Below are 17,941 nucleotides of genomic sequence, written 5' to 3'. Positions count from 1 at the left end.
AAGTTCAAGTTCTATCATGTCTCTTGATGAGAGAAGTAGCGATGAAAGAAAGAATGGAAGCAGGCCCCTGCCTGTTGCTGGGTTTGGAAGTTACTATTTTGGTCTTGTCTTGGAGATAAAGCAAATGAGCTGCCAAACAAATAGGAAGAAATACTGTCTTGAAGGAGCAGGGAGAGGGTTTATCGACAGTATGAGAATGATAAGCAAGTGCTTTTTTTCTCTCGCACTTACTTTCTCAGTATGTTGGATCACAGCAACCATAATTATACTCTCATAACAAGAAATGTGTTGATCTGGTACAAGAAAATCATAATTTCTCTCTAATCTTGTGTTGCTTTGTATTATCTTTCTTTGGAAATCATGGGATTTTACCTTTTTTCACTTTTAATTTCTCATTGACCAAATCATTTTCAGATTCAGCTTTTTCCCCTAGTTGATAAACTATCGTAGTTTTGCTCATCCAGCCAATTTTTTCACATTTTTCAATATTAGATTTTTACATATGGTCTACTAGTACACTCAATAACGTTATCTCAACTTCTCCTTTCTTAAATACACTGCTTTGTATGCTGCCTAATTTATACCAGTCATATTTTAAGCAAAATAACATTTAAAATCCAAAGCAGGCACCATCTGGTAAATGTTAAACTAGACACTAGAAAAATAAACGTTCAATAAATAAGTGTGAAAACTAACTGATGCAGATCCTATTTTGTTTGCATATTTGCATCAGAGAATATTTCATTTAAAACCGTTACAAGCTTCCTTGCACAAGGTTAGAGAGGCCAAGTACCTGTTAGGTACTAGACACCAGATTAGTATACCTCATGCATAACTTATGTGTGAATACACAATTTAACTCCTCTTGAGTTTATACAAAAAAAGGTGGCATACCACGTAAAACATGCCATAGACATAGTACAAAGGGAGGGGTTGTGATAGATGTGTGTTAATCTAGCAAATTGGGATACAGGGTTCTGGGTACTGAGATCTTTGTTGAGGATGTAAACTGACAGAGTCCTGCTGTAAGCGGGCAATCTGCAGGGCTGCAACTCCGGAATTGTCATCACACAATGGTAGAGAGAAAGGCTGGATAACTATCTGAATATGGGTATTAAAAGCAATAAGGCAGGCCTTCGTGTTGTTAAACTGGCTTAAATGTTCAGTCTTGAGTCGATTTTTAGTTCTTGTAAGAATTTAAAAAGAAAAACTGCACTTTGACAGAAAAGGTTAAATACTTAGGTTGGTTGAAATGTTTGGTTTCCATAATAGTTTTAAGAGATATATCAGGGTTATCATCACATGAATTACGACAAACTCTTTTACTTTTTTTGTGTCATTTCCTGTTTACAAAGATTCGGAACATGACAACGCATAACTCAAATATAGTCAAGTTAAAGCTGTAAACAAGCGAATACATGCTCTCTGTTTTGTTTTTGTGCACATGACTTGTGTTGTCGTGGCAGAAGTTACATTTCCTCAAATTCTATCACGCGAAATACAGAGGCTCAAAAAGGAAGTTAGAGCCGTAATGCGACTACTGAGATCAAAGCAGAAATGCAAGAGAATAAATGATCAAGGTACCAGAGCGGCTCTCTGAGGCAGGGCCCTGTATAAACTGGAAGAAGATATTAAACATTTATAAATATGTTTATGCAAATTGAAATTCTGTAATTAAATACATCAATGGATCTTCTTTCTCATCTGTTTGTATTCCCTTTTTGCATGTTACTGGTCAGATGTGGATGCTGCCATTATGCAATTCCTGGGAACAAGCATAAAGCATAACCGTTGCTAAACTAGAGAAAAAGCTGAACTATTTTCCCTTATTTCCCTCTGTGATTATCGTGACAAGCTGGTTATATTCAAAGTGACAACCCAGTTACACAGAGAAACAAATGTAAAGCAGACTGTGCACTGTAAACATTATGACATTCCTGACAATAATTGGAAACTAAAGGACCTGCAGAGTTTTGTTTCTTTGATCTGGGACATTGTTACCTCCATTCAAACATTTTGCCGTAACCTCTACATTTATCCTCAATTAGTTTGGACAAATTTGCAAAGTGTGGCCACATATTATCACAAATGTTAAAACATTTCATCCTGGAATTCCTACACAACACGTGTTTTTGGGGGGTTCTCCCGGAAACCAAAAGCACGATATCTAGAGGATTTTCACTTGGTTCCCCGAAACAAACTGTTATATTATAGATTAAAAAGATCTCTGTGTAGTCAAGTCAAAGTCAACTTTATTGTCAATCTTTCAATTTGTGTGTACAGACAGAAAGATCGAAATGCTGTTTCTCACAGTACCAATGTATTAAATTAAAAATGTACAATATATATCAAAATATGTATATACATTACATACATTACTATATATACATACACATACAGTATATACAAAAAACACAAAAGTTTCTTCAAAAGTAAAGTTCCTTAAACTGTAGATATTAAAAAGCTGTCTGTGCAGTATAGTTACTTTAACACCATTTCCAGTACATTTGTTTTTGTTTTAAACAAGTCAAATGCTAGCCTGAATACTGAACAGAAATCTATAGCTTTGATCTGAAGGGCAAAAGTTGCGTGAGGCCATGCTCTGCTGCCATGTGCCGAAACATTTACGGCTTCTTTTGTATGTCGACATGTGGGATCTTGATGGGGCTTCTGATATGATCCACATTTTAATCACACTGTGTTTGAAGTCTCTGTTTTTTAGTTTTTACACTTTGGATTTGGATTTCTCAGTGAGTCCGTCTCAAGCTTAAAAAAAACGATTTTGATATTTAAAAATCATGTTAAAAAACTAAATTGTGTCAATTCCTAAATGCCCTGCAACATAATGCACCTGCTACCAAATGTACTGACACGTTGCGTGTATTAACCAGGCAAAATTACAGCAACATGTTAAAAAAAGAATCCTGAAGCTCTCAGCAGGGCTTAGCCTGCCCTAACTGTGCTCAACTTGTTTTGCCTGCCTTCAAGCCTCCAGGCCATATTCGTGCAGGACGGGGGAAAAAATCAGTGCGATGGAATCCCCTTAAGGTGAAGTATGCTTAGATAATATCACCGTTACTACGTCTACAAGACCTGTTTGGGTTATTTTCAAATGAGAGAAAGGAAGACGGGGGGAAAAAATGCTCACAGAGTAGACAACAAAGGGCTCTGCGTGCAAATAAGGAGGAACTCCCTTTAGGTGAGTGCCTGTAAAATGTTGGCTTTGCACGAAACCAACACGCGTTTACCAGCACACACCTTATTTACACCTACTCACATAGAAGTCAATCAGAGGGCAGATGCCATCCTGTCAAGAAGATTTAATGCACTGTGGATCCAGGATAATCATAATCTTTATCTTCTCGTTTATTCTTTGCGTTTAGTTGCCACATTGTATATTTGTTGCTTTTGTTACCAGGGTTGTCTTTCCTAACTATATTGCCTCATCCTTATAAAACACCACAAGGCCAGGCAGATGTTAAAATGAGTTACTATCACCTATTAGCTACAGACCGGGAACTGCAGTGTGGGCTTGTTTACAACAGCATGTCTTTGTGTATGATCACAGCATGACTTTTTTTTTTTATCCATGTTCCGAAATCACAAAACTTCATTTCAGATGTAAATGAATGATGTTACACAGATCTTTTCTGCTTAAAGCAAGAGGCTAGGTCTGTTTCTCGTGTGGTCTCTGCTGGGTTCCATAAACAGATCTCCCAGGTGGTCTGAGTGTATGTGCATGTGTGTGAGTTTGTTAGTGAGTGAATGGATTTGTCCCTGCATGTGTTTGCATCTGTTCATTTTGGATTGGTGGTTTTAACATGTGTATTTCAATGAGCATGTGTGTGTGAGAGGGAAGATAGAAAATAAAAACCAGCGCTCACATGGGGGAAAGCCAAACTCTTATGGATGGCGGCGCACACACTCAGCAGAGTCAAATGCCATCTGACAGCTAAGTTTAATGATATTTATTTCCAAGCCACACACTTCCAGACATGCTCTGGATCTGTTCTCTCAGCTGGACCTCAGCTCAGCACAATGCTTCAGGCTTGGTGGAAGTTTACTTGAAATGTCTCTGTATGGGGAATGTTTACAGCACGTTTGATGAGTGCGTGTATGAAGTAGTGTGTGGGCTCGCATTGCCTGGTATTGTACCAACCTCTTACTGTCTCTTTAAGAGTGCAATTGCACATATGATGGCTGTAGTAATGGATCTCCTATGACTATTTGGATATACACAAACTCTCCTGAAGGTGAAGTATCCTGCTCCTACCTGCCACCCAAGATGGCTAACAAGCTTGACTGAAATCCACACACCTCTATTCCTTCTTCCCCATTGCAGAGCTGCATCAGCTCAGCGCTTTGTTTAGGGTTTGACTAAAACCAGTCCCACAGATTGAACATGGTCAACATTTTCTTCTTAGCGAAATGGCTCTTGGGATGGTGGTCCAAATTGTACCATCTGTTGAACAAGTTGCTATAAATAATGTTCCCTATAGAATCAATCATGCCGACTTTGGCTATCCCCTAGCACGGCCTACCTTTCCTGTTTTAATTTTGCAAAGTGTGAAAGTGATTATCAATATAAGCTAAGGCAACAAGACGTTAATGGACTTTATTTTAGTTCATTTAAAGTGAATCCATGTTATACAAAACAAAGTTATACCTTATTCTTCACAACCTAAGTGACCTTCACCATATTGTGATGATTCAAACAACTTTTTTATTCGCTATTGTATTACTTAATTTTGCTGAGGGAAACATGACTGTCTCATCTCAACTTGGCATTTCTGTTGAGATTTGAGTTTTGGTAGAAGTATAACTCTTTCGGTTTATTAGAGTTTCTCTTTTGTGTCAGTCTCTTTAGCATTATTAAACATGGAGACAAATTATATTATTTATCAACGTTTGCAAACAAGTGTGTGTTGAAAGAAGCAACCAACATCTTTTTAGGCCTCCATAAAATCATTATGAATTCAGGTTTGGCTGTCAGATGGAGAAAGTCAAGTAGATGTAATTTAAAAGAATGTCACTAGTCCACATACTGTCTCACCCACTTTAAGCACACTTTTGTGAACCGACAGACCGAAAGAAGTCAGATAACTGAAATCAAGCAATGCAGCACATAAAGTCGGTAGTATTTCATTCTAAAATATAAATGTGAAATTCAAAATGTAAACCACGATAAACATTAATCCAATAAGAATCAACAAGTCTAATAAACTAAGGGATAACCTATAAAAAAAATTACTTTCTTAGAGCAGGACATGTATCATCTGTACGAACCGCATGACTCTGCTTACTAAGAATGTGTCTTGGTGTGTGGTATGTCTACAACGAGGAGAACGTAAACTGTGCTTGAAATATGATCTCTTCTGTTATAATCTCCCAGGTTCAGAGATCTAAGAGAGATTACAGCCACATGCATAGTGTTTGATGTCATCAGGGGTAATGGCAATTGTTATTTAAAAGCTGGTTTTATCATATTATTATGACTGCTAATTAATAGTACAAGGTGTTGCCAGGCATAACTGGCACTGGCTAATGTGTTTTTGTTTCCTGTAGTTGCATATAAAGGCTAAGGTCAAAGTTATAGACTGTCTGGGCAAGGCTTACAAAAAATATGCCAAGGACAATAAGGCCTAATAAAGGTGTGTGATAGTCTCGGCTCCACCCCTTTAAATGACTCATTCCTCATTTATCAGATCAGATAAAGAAGCATAAATCATGTCGTCTATATAAACATTCCTGATTGTGATTGATGCACATGATTGATCAAAAATGAGCCTATGATTCATTTGGGTAAGACGAAAACACAGGAGAATGATTGGAAAGGCACCCAGAATCTGGTGAGGTTGAATCTCTCTCTGTAAACATAAATGTCAAGTCTCTTCTTACATTGTGAGATCTTTTTGGTGATGTGGTGAAAATGGAGAATCAGGGTTTCTCAAAAGAGGCTTTTAGCAAAAAATCCACTTTTACAAGTCTTTAATTAGCATAATACTACTGAAGCTTTTGCCAGAAGAAAAGTAATTGTCACTGGCCGCAGACTCCAAACAGAGAAAACTCTCACAGCTGCTTACAGAACGAGACCAGAGTTGTAGTCTCTCCAGGCAAAATAACGGCACAACAGTCCTGTCTTTAAATAGGCTTTGAAGAGGCTACGGAAAGCAAGCTAGCTCGGATAGCTAACTTGACTGTCTCGCTAGCGCTAGCAAATTCCCAGATGGATAGATGCCTATCAGTCAGCACTTTAGAACGTCACCGAGTTGTAACACCTGGATTACATTTGTTTATTTATTTTCAATAAAATGTCCAGTATTGTATGTTGCATGTTTTTATTAACTGTTATTTACTTGTATAAAATGAAATGTGTTTAAAAAGTGAAACACTGATTGTTTGTTTACATTTATTTCACAGACCAAACATATTTTTATTGTTAAATCTCCAGTGGGAGTTTTACGGCCAACTGCGATGATTCACCAGCTGTTACTGCTAAATAGGGAAGTTCAGGTTTCTGGGACACTGCAGGAGACTGGTATACCTTTTCCAGGAAACTGGCAGTGGGACAAGTCGTGAAAGGATGTTTTCTTTACTACACCCAGTGTTTTTCAGGTCTGGGGAGGAAAGGTGGGTTATGATGAGGTCAAAGTAGGTGAATTGTAATTTCTATTTTCGTCTCTTTGAAGGATGGCGATGTCCATCCTTTGGGGGTCTGCGCTCTGTCTCTTACCTTTGACCGGGGCTGTGACATGGGAGAGGAAGACGATATAAGTCAGAGGGAAAAGAAAGGAAATCCAACTATTGTTAGTTATAGTTTCATTGCAATATCTTCTTATCTGGAATATATTCATATTAAATTCTGATAATAATATCACCTGTTTTTTTTATTCAATTATATATTATATTATTATCTTTATGTTTGCGTGTGTCACTACATTACTCAATACACCTCTAAAATGATGCAGCACTTGGTACCTTATGATGATCTGGGAAACCCATCAAGCAGCGTGAACTTGGCCCATAAGCACAATGGAGCCGGGAGTCAAAGAGTCAGGCACGATGAAAGCATTTCCCGTCCATTGACCTCTTGTCATTCCAAGCCCGCCGTGCTATGGCGCGAGATTAAAACAAAGCCTTTGTAATCTGATCCACATTCAGCATCAAACAACCACTACCAACAAAACAACAAACCATGAGGTAAAAGGGCACAAAAATAGTCAGGGAAAAGGCAATAACACAATGCCATTGTATCCACAGAAACAGACATGGGAGACTGGCATTTTGTCTGCTTAAGTTTGACACAGGTCTCTTCTATTTTTGAATTCATTTATACCGTATGATCCCTCTTCGGTTAGATCCGATTGCAAGATGTTTTAGTCAAAATGAAAATGGCAAGTAGCTATAATGCAGGCAGGCTAGACAATAAATATCAATAAAAGGGCCAAGTATCCTCTACAGTACAAACATGTTGATCTCTCAAACTGTTGAGAGCCAACAATTAACACAGTCTATCAAGTTTCAAGAGAGCTAGAAAGTAAGGCTTTTGGAATAGCTTAAATTCCTCACAGCACAGGTGCAAACCGTACAACTAAAGTTATGATGAGTGAAAAACCTCAGGCTTTAAACAAGGATGTCGTTCTTAAATCATCCTTTAAAACATCTCAAAGTTAATAGAAGTAGTATTAGAAGTATGCCAGTTACATTAGTTGATTTACAGCCCATTTCATGGAAAGACTATGAATATATTGCTACTGGGTTGAATTCAGTCCACAGAAAAACTGAAATGAGATTTTCTACTGTTGATATATTATAAAGGGAAAAATCAACAAGCACTCCCCGAGTGTAGGAGGTTGTGATGTCCATTCAGAAAGACACAAACAAGCCATGACTCATCATGACACAGATGGTTCACTTTAGAAAAACATTTTTGTAAAACCTCAGTCGATTTTCTTAGTGAGCAAGCCATTCAAATACAGGGTTAGGTGGTTGTTTTGTGACATAAGAAGAACAGAACAATAAGAGCAGAATAATAACAGCCCTACAAGTGAATGGTGATTAATAGAGGCTGTTGTTATCTGCTATCCCATAAGGTAGAATTATGTGCACATTGTTATGTCTTTTGTGACACCCTAAGCATTAAAAGTCATCACAGTGACAGTGCCTTTGAAGGATCGTTTGATGATGAAGTCTTTTGACCCAGGAGAAGGGTGTGTCCTGTGTGAAAACAAAATAATGTCTAACTAAACTTTACATCCCAGTCCTTTAAAGCTAAACTATTCCCTTTTTTTTCTAAATCCCGCATTTCTGTTGAATTTCTTTTCAATTACGTTAACCATTTGTGTTTTTTTCCAATGTTGACCTTTTCACCACCATGTTTCAGTGCACCCACTTTACGTGTTACATCAAAATGAATTGATTTGGATAGTTGGACTTGTCGGGTTTATTTCTCAAAGGATTTCCCTATAGTAAAGGCATTGTGTTGAAGGATCGCAACAAATATTTATTGTGTAGTGATCATTACGGTACAAATGATGACTAAAACTATGCAACACATATTTCAATAAACTAGAATAATCCTTTAAAACACAGAAACATTGTGTTTCAGTGCTAAAGTACAAAATGTGTGAAAATGTGTTTTATATCAGAGATTTTTACAAAGTGATGTATAGACTTCACCTTTGCCCTATGAAGCAAGTTGATGTTTTTTTCCCACAGATATGTTGTTTGTAATTGTACGGCGTCATATATAATATGCAATAATTGCTCTTTGGAAACTTTAATCACTGCTGTTCATAACAAATTAATTATGTTTTATTACTGTTTCTTAACCAGCGTTAAAATATACACAGTGAACTGCTAAGCAACCGCTCTCAGTGAAACTACAAAGATGTATCTTTGCTATTTTTGGTGTTGCTATTTATCTTTGTCATTATTATTCCTTTAACCTTACTTTACAACCGAAGAAAAAGTGCAATTATGCTCTTCTAAAATCTTGTGTGCAAACATTAAAAAAAAAAGAATATGCATGATGTTAGAATTTGAAACCTGCCCCTGAGCACAGATATGCATTTAGCGATGACAGTAAAATAGCTCCATTATAAAAATAGCATAACTTGAATGGAAGCTGTCAGTTAGGGTGAGGCCCATATCTAAACAATCTGAGGAGAGGCAGTGAGGCATACATTTACAAATAGCGCTGAAATTCCTGAGTGTTATTCTTCTAGGGATTTTAAAGCTTACTTAATAGGCTAAATGATGAGAAAGACACAAAGTATAGTAAACAGTTATGACTAATGTCTCTTTCGAAGCGAATTCTATGCTTTGGGATCAGTGTTGACAAGGGTGACTCCTGTCTGGCACGCGATGTGGGCTTTAGGACATAAACAAACCTGCTCTGGCACCGCCTGAGGCTCACGTGCACAACTTTCCTGATAAAGGAACGCCCCAATAGGTCAAGATAGAGACTGGTCCCTTTTAAGATCCATTTGAGACCACAAACCAGTTTTCTTAAAATACCTACTTTGTGTGAGAAATACATTTAAAAAATAGGGTAACGTACAGTCTTAATGAACAACATAGTACAATTTGAAATGAAACAGCCAATCTGAAGTGTCCATAACAAGTATTCTGATCACGTATTTTCTATTGTACATTAAGGGGGTAGATATGCTGGATGAGCATATCAAGACGAGGCCTGTCTATCTATCTATCATACTTGCTCAATATGTTTACCCATGAACACCAGAGATAAGATATCCAGTAAACGATAAGTTATGATGTCTTTTCCTCTCTGACTACCTTTTACTCTCGTTTTATGACAATATGGGCCACACCTTGGTTAATCTTTAAGCATTTTTATACGGTAAGTTCAAGGAATCGAGACATCCTTTAAAACAATAAAGTTTCTTTAGATCATGACGGAATGTTGAGAAGTAAAGACAAGGTGTACCTGAAGATTAGAAAGCAAATAGCATGTATTTCAACACTGCCTTATTTTGTTTGTATAATTAAAGACTCTATTTGCATTTCAGCTGCAGTACCGACTCCAAATATATGAGTAGTTTGTCTCTGTCATGCTATAAGTGTGATCCTTGTATATATGCAGTATATATATAAATAAAATCAAATGCAATACAGCTTCTCGTAGCCAGTGTGATCAGCTTTATGACGTAGTACTATTGAAACCCTATTTTTATCACGCCTTATATATGAGATAAGCTACTGGGGAACTGTTTTATTGTTGGATTTGTCTGAGGGCTGTATTGTGTCCACCTGATAAAAATAATCAGCTCTAGATGTACTATACTAATTCTAAACCACAGTTTTATCAGCAGTTATGTATCTTTTACAGTTCCAAGGAACTTTAGAGAACACGGTAATCTATGACATGATCAGGGCTTTATTCCTAGGTAAAAAGTCACAAGGTTTAATATCACATACAATTTCTCTGTGTTTGTTCTTGTGGGTGTCAGTGTGTGTGGGTGTGTGTGAAGGGCTTCTTGTTAACTGTTTTCACAGCTGAGAGCAGCAGAGAGGCTTTTCCACACCCCTTGACAGCTGTGTTCTGCCCAGTCACGCTATAGAGACACAGCACTGGTCTCCCACTCTGACTGCAGGGCCCTCTAAAGTTGGAGTTACAAATAAAAAGTCTCACTTTTAACACGAGAATAAATGATTTCAGGGGCATATGATTATTTGTTTTTTAAAATGTTTAATTTAAATAATATCCTGACCACAAGTAAACCTGGACAGCACTTATTTAAAAAAATCTCCACATTAGAAAGGCATCTGAATTATGTTAACCACATTAAGGCATTCAGTGCAAAATTAACACTCCTACTTTCTACACAATGCATTTGATAATGTGATTGATATGATTTGTGTTTCCTGGCGTAACCCTAGGGTGCATTGTTCTCACATGGCTGCATTAGTTACATGATAAATTATAACAATCAGCTATTAATCTTTCTGTAGAGTGAGCTATTGTTTATTTTATCAAGGTAGAAAGAGACGTCAGATAGGGAAACAAGAGAGGCAGAGGGAAGGACTGCAACATGCTTAAAAACTTGATGTAATTGTGCATTATATATATATATATATAAATACATGTATTTTACCTTAAAGCGTAACTTGTATGAAGGCAACACATTTACGTATATGGGGACAAAATCAAATAAAGGATAAATTATGTTAACTTGAAGAAGAACATTATTTCTGACTATAACATCTCTCACTACAAGAAACCAATCCAAGTAAACCTCCATATAGTTCCAATAAAAATGTTGTGTTGCGGCACTAAAGATCTCTCTTTTTTGAACTATCGATTTTAGAAAGGCCTGTAATATTGCAATAATTACTAATAAGACAAGAGCTAAAACTACCGTTGACACTAAATCAGCTACAGGAAATTGTGGTTTGGCTTATAGACACAAAATTGATATATTGAAATTAACAGATGGTGAAGAAGGAAGAGAAGAGAGCAAAGACACGTAAACAGGATCAGAACAGAAGTTACATAAGCAAGCAAACGTCATGTTTCTGTTGACTGAAATTAAATCTGGCCACCATTAAGGGAGTGTAACAGCCTTACAACTTTCAAAAGCAAACTCAAATTTTGGATTAGGGAACATCATATCTGTAACCACATACCAAATGCTTAAAGCCATGTAATGTTATTCTTCTTTCCCCCCTTTCTTTATTCATACTATAACCTACTGTATGCTGTCATTTTTATGTGGAGGGTGTAGCGAGAGGCGTGCATTGTCTGTGTCTGTTTGAGGGTGTGTTTATGTCTTTTTAATTATGGTTTTATTTGTTATCAGTTTATTTATTTTTATATCTTAGGGTGCCTTTTAAGATCTGGCTAGGGACAACAGATGGAAATTAGCATAGCAGCTAACTCTGGCTTATTTACAGCAATTTGTCTGTTAATCAATGAGCACTGTCCCTACCAACTAAATAAATTGTCCCTGTTAAGAAAGGGGGTGTGTTATTTACACATGCTTCTTAAATAATGTAGATAGCATTCTCTTATTCTCTTAAAATTAACCATTGATTTAAAGTGATCAACTAGTGACATGTGCTTTTTTGCTCTCTTCACATTTGTTATAAAGCATTTATATTTAGCTAAATGTAGTATTAGATAATGAGTTCAAACTGAGTCAAATTATACAGGAGCAATTCATACTATATTTTCCTGTTTGTACTGCAATCAGATTATGTTCAGGAAGTCACAGGACCAGCTTTCAAATTTTATTTTTCAGGAACACTTCCTCTTGACGTAATGTTTACAACTACCATTAACTACCGTAGAGAGACGAAATTACTTGGAAACATGTTGGATCCAACTGGCACTTCGGGAATGTATATGTATGCCATATTTGATGGTATTTATTATCTTGGTGAACTCACGTTTGTTCCAAAAGCATTAAGGGAAGTTTTAAAATAAATAACTTTTCTCGCTCTCGGCAGTTTGTAGGCCTACCTTGCATTTTTCTTGCTTTATTTTACCAGTTTTATAAAACTTTGCACTTTTGGATATGAATATTGCGTGGTTGGGGTAAAGGGCAGCTCATTCAAAACAACTGCTTGAATAATAACAGTCATGTTTCAAGTTCCATTCGTGTTGGCATGATAACCGCCCCATATTTTGTTAAAAATGTTGTATATGTGTCAACAATCTGCTATTCTAACCACCTTCCTTGTAAGGTTGATATTCAAATAATAATTTGAATGTCATTCAGGGACAGAACATAGAAAAGTCGTTCACCTTCTCAGGGAACTACTGGCATAAGCATATGAATGCAGTATGCTTAATGTCATTTCAAAATGTTCATAGAGGTGTGTTCAACCATGCCCCCTGCTGGGCAGAAGAGACAGGTTATCCAATGCGTGACGTTTGTAAAGAGCTGATGAGCCGTTGAATCTACACTGACATTAAAATGTCACTAAGAAATACAACTTTCTTCCATCAAAAAGAGTCTTCAAAAGCGATTAAGTGTTAACAGCATGTCATGTTTTTAATATTTCCACACTGCATATATGATGATCTGTACCAGGGAATGTTATGCAAATGAAGCTTGAGAAATGTGTGAGTTTTTTCAAATGTGTATTATTTGTGATTCATTCCTGCTGCTTAGTTGCCTTTAGTTACATATACATAAAATGTATTACAGAAGGTGATTGTTGAGCAATGTTTTTTAAACTGTCAATATATTCTTGTAAGGGGTCAATGCAAGGATCATATCACCAAAACAATATTTCTATTGAAAATATCACTGATAGTATACAATTGTAATTGATATTGCAAGTAACAAACTAATCAGACTCAAGGTTAGGTTTGAGAATATTACATGGAATTGGTGCATTTACTATGGGCCTCTAAGCTTGTGCAAGTTGCAGTCCTGTAGAAAAAAAGAAAGACATTTGTATTTGGGCCTGTCTAAAGACAAACAGGACATATTAGTTTGAGAGGGATGGGAATGTTCTACAAAGTTTGGTGCATTTTCAGAAATAAAAACAGATATTTTGTGGCACAGAAAATAAGAGAAAACATTTATGGTATCGCAAAATCAAAAGGCAATAATTTACACTAGATACATTTGAAATGTTTTCAGAGATTTATAAATGACATTAACAGTTAAATTAGCTTAAAGTTAACTGCCATTCGTCCTCTATTGTACGAAGTGATAGAACAAACAAATGCTTACTATAACTCTTACTTATGATATATTTTTTTAATGTAAAATTGTAATAATTTTAATAATCTTAGTTAGCATAAGTAGCATTAACAGCAGAATTGGCCAGTTATAGGCTCAACATGTTTTATTTTAAAATCACATATTTCATTATTGTATACAACTGTATAAAGGGAAATGGAATTTTCTGTTTACATCTTCAGAAACATTCTCAGCTACGGGTTTACGATTTACACTAACCTTCATTTTATTACCCAAAATGTTTGCGTTTTATAGTCAAAACAAAACTAGTCCTAAACTGCACATTTTGAATATCCCAAACATTATGCTTTGAGTTTTCCAGATATCTTATTGCATGTAGTAGCAAATAGCAATTTAAACTGCTATGAGACAAAGCCACAACTCAGGCTAGATTGACTTAGACAACATTAAAACTATGAGCTGGCACACAAGAACTCCATTCATAATCTATTGACAGACCAGCTTGTCGCTAATCTTTTTTTATCACACAGCGATGAATATTCTCTTGGCAAATACAGCTTGATGTTGTTTCTACTGGTGTTCGGCGGCCCTTTTAATCCAGCACCAGGGTGTTTCCCTGCTGTACCAGTCTGTTGCATGTTGTTCTAACCGAGGTTGTTAAAACCTCCACACTGCTGTTAAAAATACATTCCCCCGGGGGCTTGCAGAGGTCTTAACATTTAAGCAGGACAGAAAGCTTTAAGTCGTATTTAATGGAAGGTCAACATTAGTGTAAAGTTTGCAGTGTGTCCTTTTAATTTTTACACCTCGAAGAATGTAATTGCAGGGCTGCACTTGTGAATTAATGCTGCTTTATTGTGTTTTCCCACATTCTCAATCCACTCTGCCAGTCTGAATCTTGAACTGTGGATCGTCACACACAGTAGCAACTGAGAGGCCATATCGATATATAAATCTATAGGCTTTCACTGTTGCATTACTCATGAAAGCTTCACTGTGATTTACTTGAGACATTCAGAGAGGACATACGTTGTTATGATTCTTTGTTATATCACTGGTTTACTTCTAATATTAGCATCTATTTTCATTTTAGTTTTATCCATGCTAACCATGCGCCTCTATGGCAATGTTGCTAATTTTACAGCTTTGGTCCATGCTTAAATACCTCTACAACAATTTGATGGATTTACATGAAATTTCATACAGACATTCATCATCCCCAAAAGATTAATCAAAAAAGCATTTTTCTCCAGCACCAGAAAGTCAGTTATCAGAGTTGAAAATGCCTTTAAAATATTTAGAGCAATAAGATAAATTGACAAGAAACTAGCTTTCTATATTTGTGTGGCTTTCCCATACCTGTTCCTGTACCCTCTTGTCTAAAATCTTATTTTTTCAAGATAATGGTTAAAGAATGAATACATTTTAAACTACTAACATTCCAGGCAGCCTAAACTGCACTTAGCACTCTAGCTTTACATCTTAACATCAGCGTGTATTGTCTCTGTGAGCATGGTAGCATGCTGACCTTAGAATTAAGCTCAAATTACCAACCTCAAATAGCCAGTATGGCTGCGGATGCTTATATTTCAGAGCGAAGGCAGGAGCATTCAGGAAAATGCATTAAATTTGAGTCTGCAGTTAAAGACCACGGCAAATATTCATATTCTCTCTTTTAAATGTGGGTCAAAATTCTTCTTGAGTGACAGCTTGTGGTTTTACAAACCGTCTCAAAATGAGTAGCCAGTGTCTCAGCGTGTTTACATTGAGGTTCTGCAGCTCAGAATCTCGTAAAGAGAGGATCTCCTGAGCCTTGTGTTTATTCTGTCTGTTTCCTGTGTGGCTGTTTGGGAGCCTATGAGGGAAAACACACTGCAGTTGGAGACCAATCAAACATAAACACAGAACAATGGATGATGGACGGAGGAGGATTTTGCTCCAAAGACACAGTTTTAGGGTATAAATTGGTGCCATTTAAGGACAACTTAAAGGTACCCAATGTTCAACTTGTTGAAGCATTCAGCATACACACTTAGGACATATCATTATACCTTAGATCCCTTTAGATTTTATCTAGATGAGCTCTGCCCTTTCCGGGTGAATTATAGCCATTAAGAAACATGGTATTATCCCTTAACAGCCATATCTGGAGTGAAAGTGACTTTCATGACACAGCTCTTTAACTCTCTGGGGTAATTTCACTAAGTTGTATGTTTATCTTAACTAATAGGCCCCATGATGTTTGCCAACCAACCGCAGCTGAAGCACATTTGACCAACAGGCTCATAAGTTCGACCTACTGAATGCCAAGTGAGTCTATCAGACTTTGATCCACCAGCTATCGGGGAAAACTTGCTGCACTATCAAAGCACCATCCCTCCTTAGAGGAGACTTGTCTATCTTATCAAAACAAGGACCCGGCCTCTGCCTTGCACAACCAGACCCCAGCTCTTGGGTGGTCTTTGGGCTTAGCTGCGTAATAACGGTGCCTAGATGTTCCAACAAGACGGGCAAGAATGCTTCATTTCAGCCAGATAGGAATCGCCTCATAACCTTGATTGGACTGATAAGGCAAGCTGGTGTAAAGCTTGGTTTCTCAAAATGAAGTAAATGAGATATCCGCAAGGCAGAGCCATGTGAATCAAAAGTGACCTTGTGCATTATCAAGATTTAACTGATTTCATACGTATATTTCATATCCCATGCATTTGTTCCATGCCCATATCTGAATGTGTGGAAGTCTGTGTGAGGCACATCCTTGAGAGGTATGGGGAGCACAGTTAGTGAGAATAAGGGGGATGTGCAAAAACAGCATTAAGTGAGGTGCTATATGCTGTGTTCTCTTCTCTACTGTCCCATGTCCCCGACCTGGACCCTGACCTGGACTTTTTGCAGGAGTGAGAGAAGGGGGTGTGGTCTGTTCTTGTCTACTCCATTTCCTGCCTTCCACACCAGCTCTAATTAGAAATTTGGGTGGCCCTGTTTATTTACATGGTTGAAATGCGGCGAGGTTGTATTTATATTTTCATGGCGCGTTCTCAGCAGTGCTGCATTACATAGCCTTCCCCTGAGACTGCTGTGAGAGAGGAACGTAGAGAAGCCCAATGGTTGATGTGTGTGTGCAGGAGGGAAGACCAATTGAGGTTGAATGAGGTCTAATTTCCTTCATTGTGAATCTGCACTGAATGATCTTTAAGGGAAGACCTTTAAATAATCTGTTTTTTCTTTGTGGTTTAATTAGGTCTGTCTGTAGACTTAATGAAAAAGACTTAAATAGTGATTAGTCATAACAACATACACAAACAGGAAAGAAACCCAAAACAAACAGAAAACACAGACAATATTTTAGATGCATTGAACAAATACTAAACTGTGCTCTTAGCAAAATCAGACGTCTCATTAAATTAAATAGTTTACGCATATCTTACTTAAGAGTAAAAGGAAGAGTCTGTTCATCAATTAGGATTCGAGGATCAAAAGGATTATACTGTATGTTACATACACATTATATTATAATATGAAATAATGTGGCATGCTTCAAAGGCTCTGCAAAACACTAAGAATTAGAACAAAAGTATAAAGGGTAATCATTTTGAATAAAGTCAAAGGAACATCACAATTGTAGGTATGGTTTAAATCAATGAAAACACTGTAGTTAAGTAAGATGAAGGAATTGTGTAGATTTTCAACTCGATAATGTGAGTTAAAGCGGTTGAACAATTCCTCTATACAGGGTTTCAGTTTCAGAAACTACACACAGGCCTAAGCCCCTGGAACCCAAAGGTCTCTGCGGTCCCATATGTATACATGGATAAAAATGATCCTCAGATGAGCCATGTCAAAGTGGTGGCAGTGTGTGTTTATCTTTCAGACCGGGGCTGCTGAGTGGCGGAAGGCAGAGCTTTCTAGTCAAGCCGTGGCTGCAGAGAGCCTGGGCCTGACTCTGGATAAAGTAAACACATGAGCACACACACACACACACACACACACACACACACACACACACACACACACACACACACACACACACACACACACACACACACACACACACTCACAGGGCTCTCCCGTCCTCCTCCCTGCCCGTCAGCTGCAGACCACACACCCAGACCACACAGAGTCTGAGAACAGTCCGAGTCACTCTCACGCAACACAGCCCACGAGCTGTCACTCTGACCACCTCTGTCTCTCTGTCAACTCTGGTTCTGTGTGTCACTTGATGCACAAAGCAAAGTATTGGGGTTAAGAAAGGTGAAAAT

This window comes from Eleginops maclovinus, chromosome 6 (assembly GCF_036324505.1).
Source record: "Eleginops maclovinus isolate JMC-PN-2008 ecotype Puerto Natales chromosome 6, JC_Emac_rtc_rv5, whole genome shotgun sequence".
NCBI lineage: Eukaryota > Metazoa > Chordata > Actinopteri > Perciformes > Eleginopidae > Eleginops > Eleginops maclovinus.
This window is presented reverse-complemented; position numbering follows the sequence as displayed.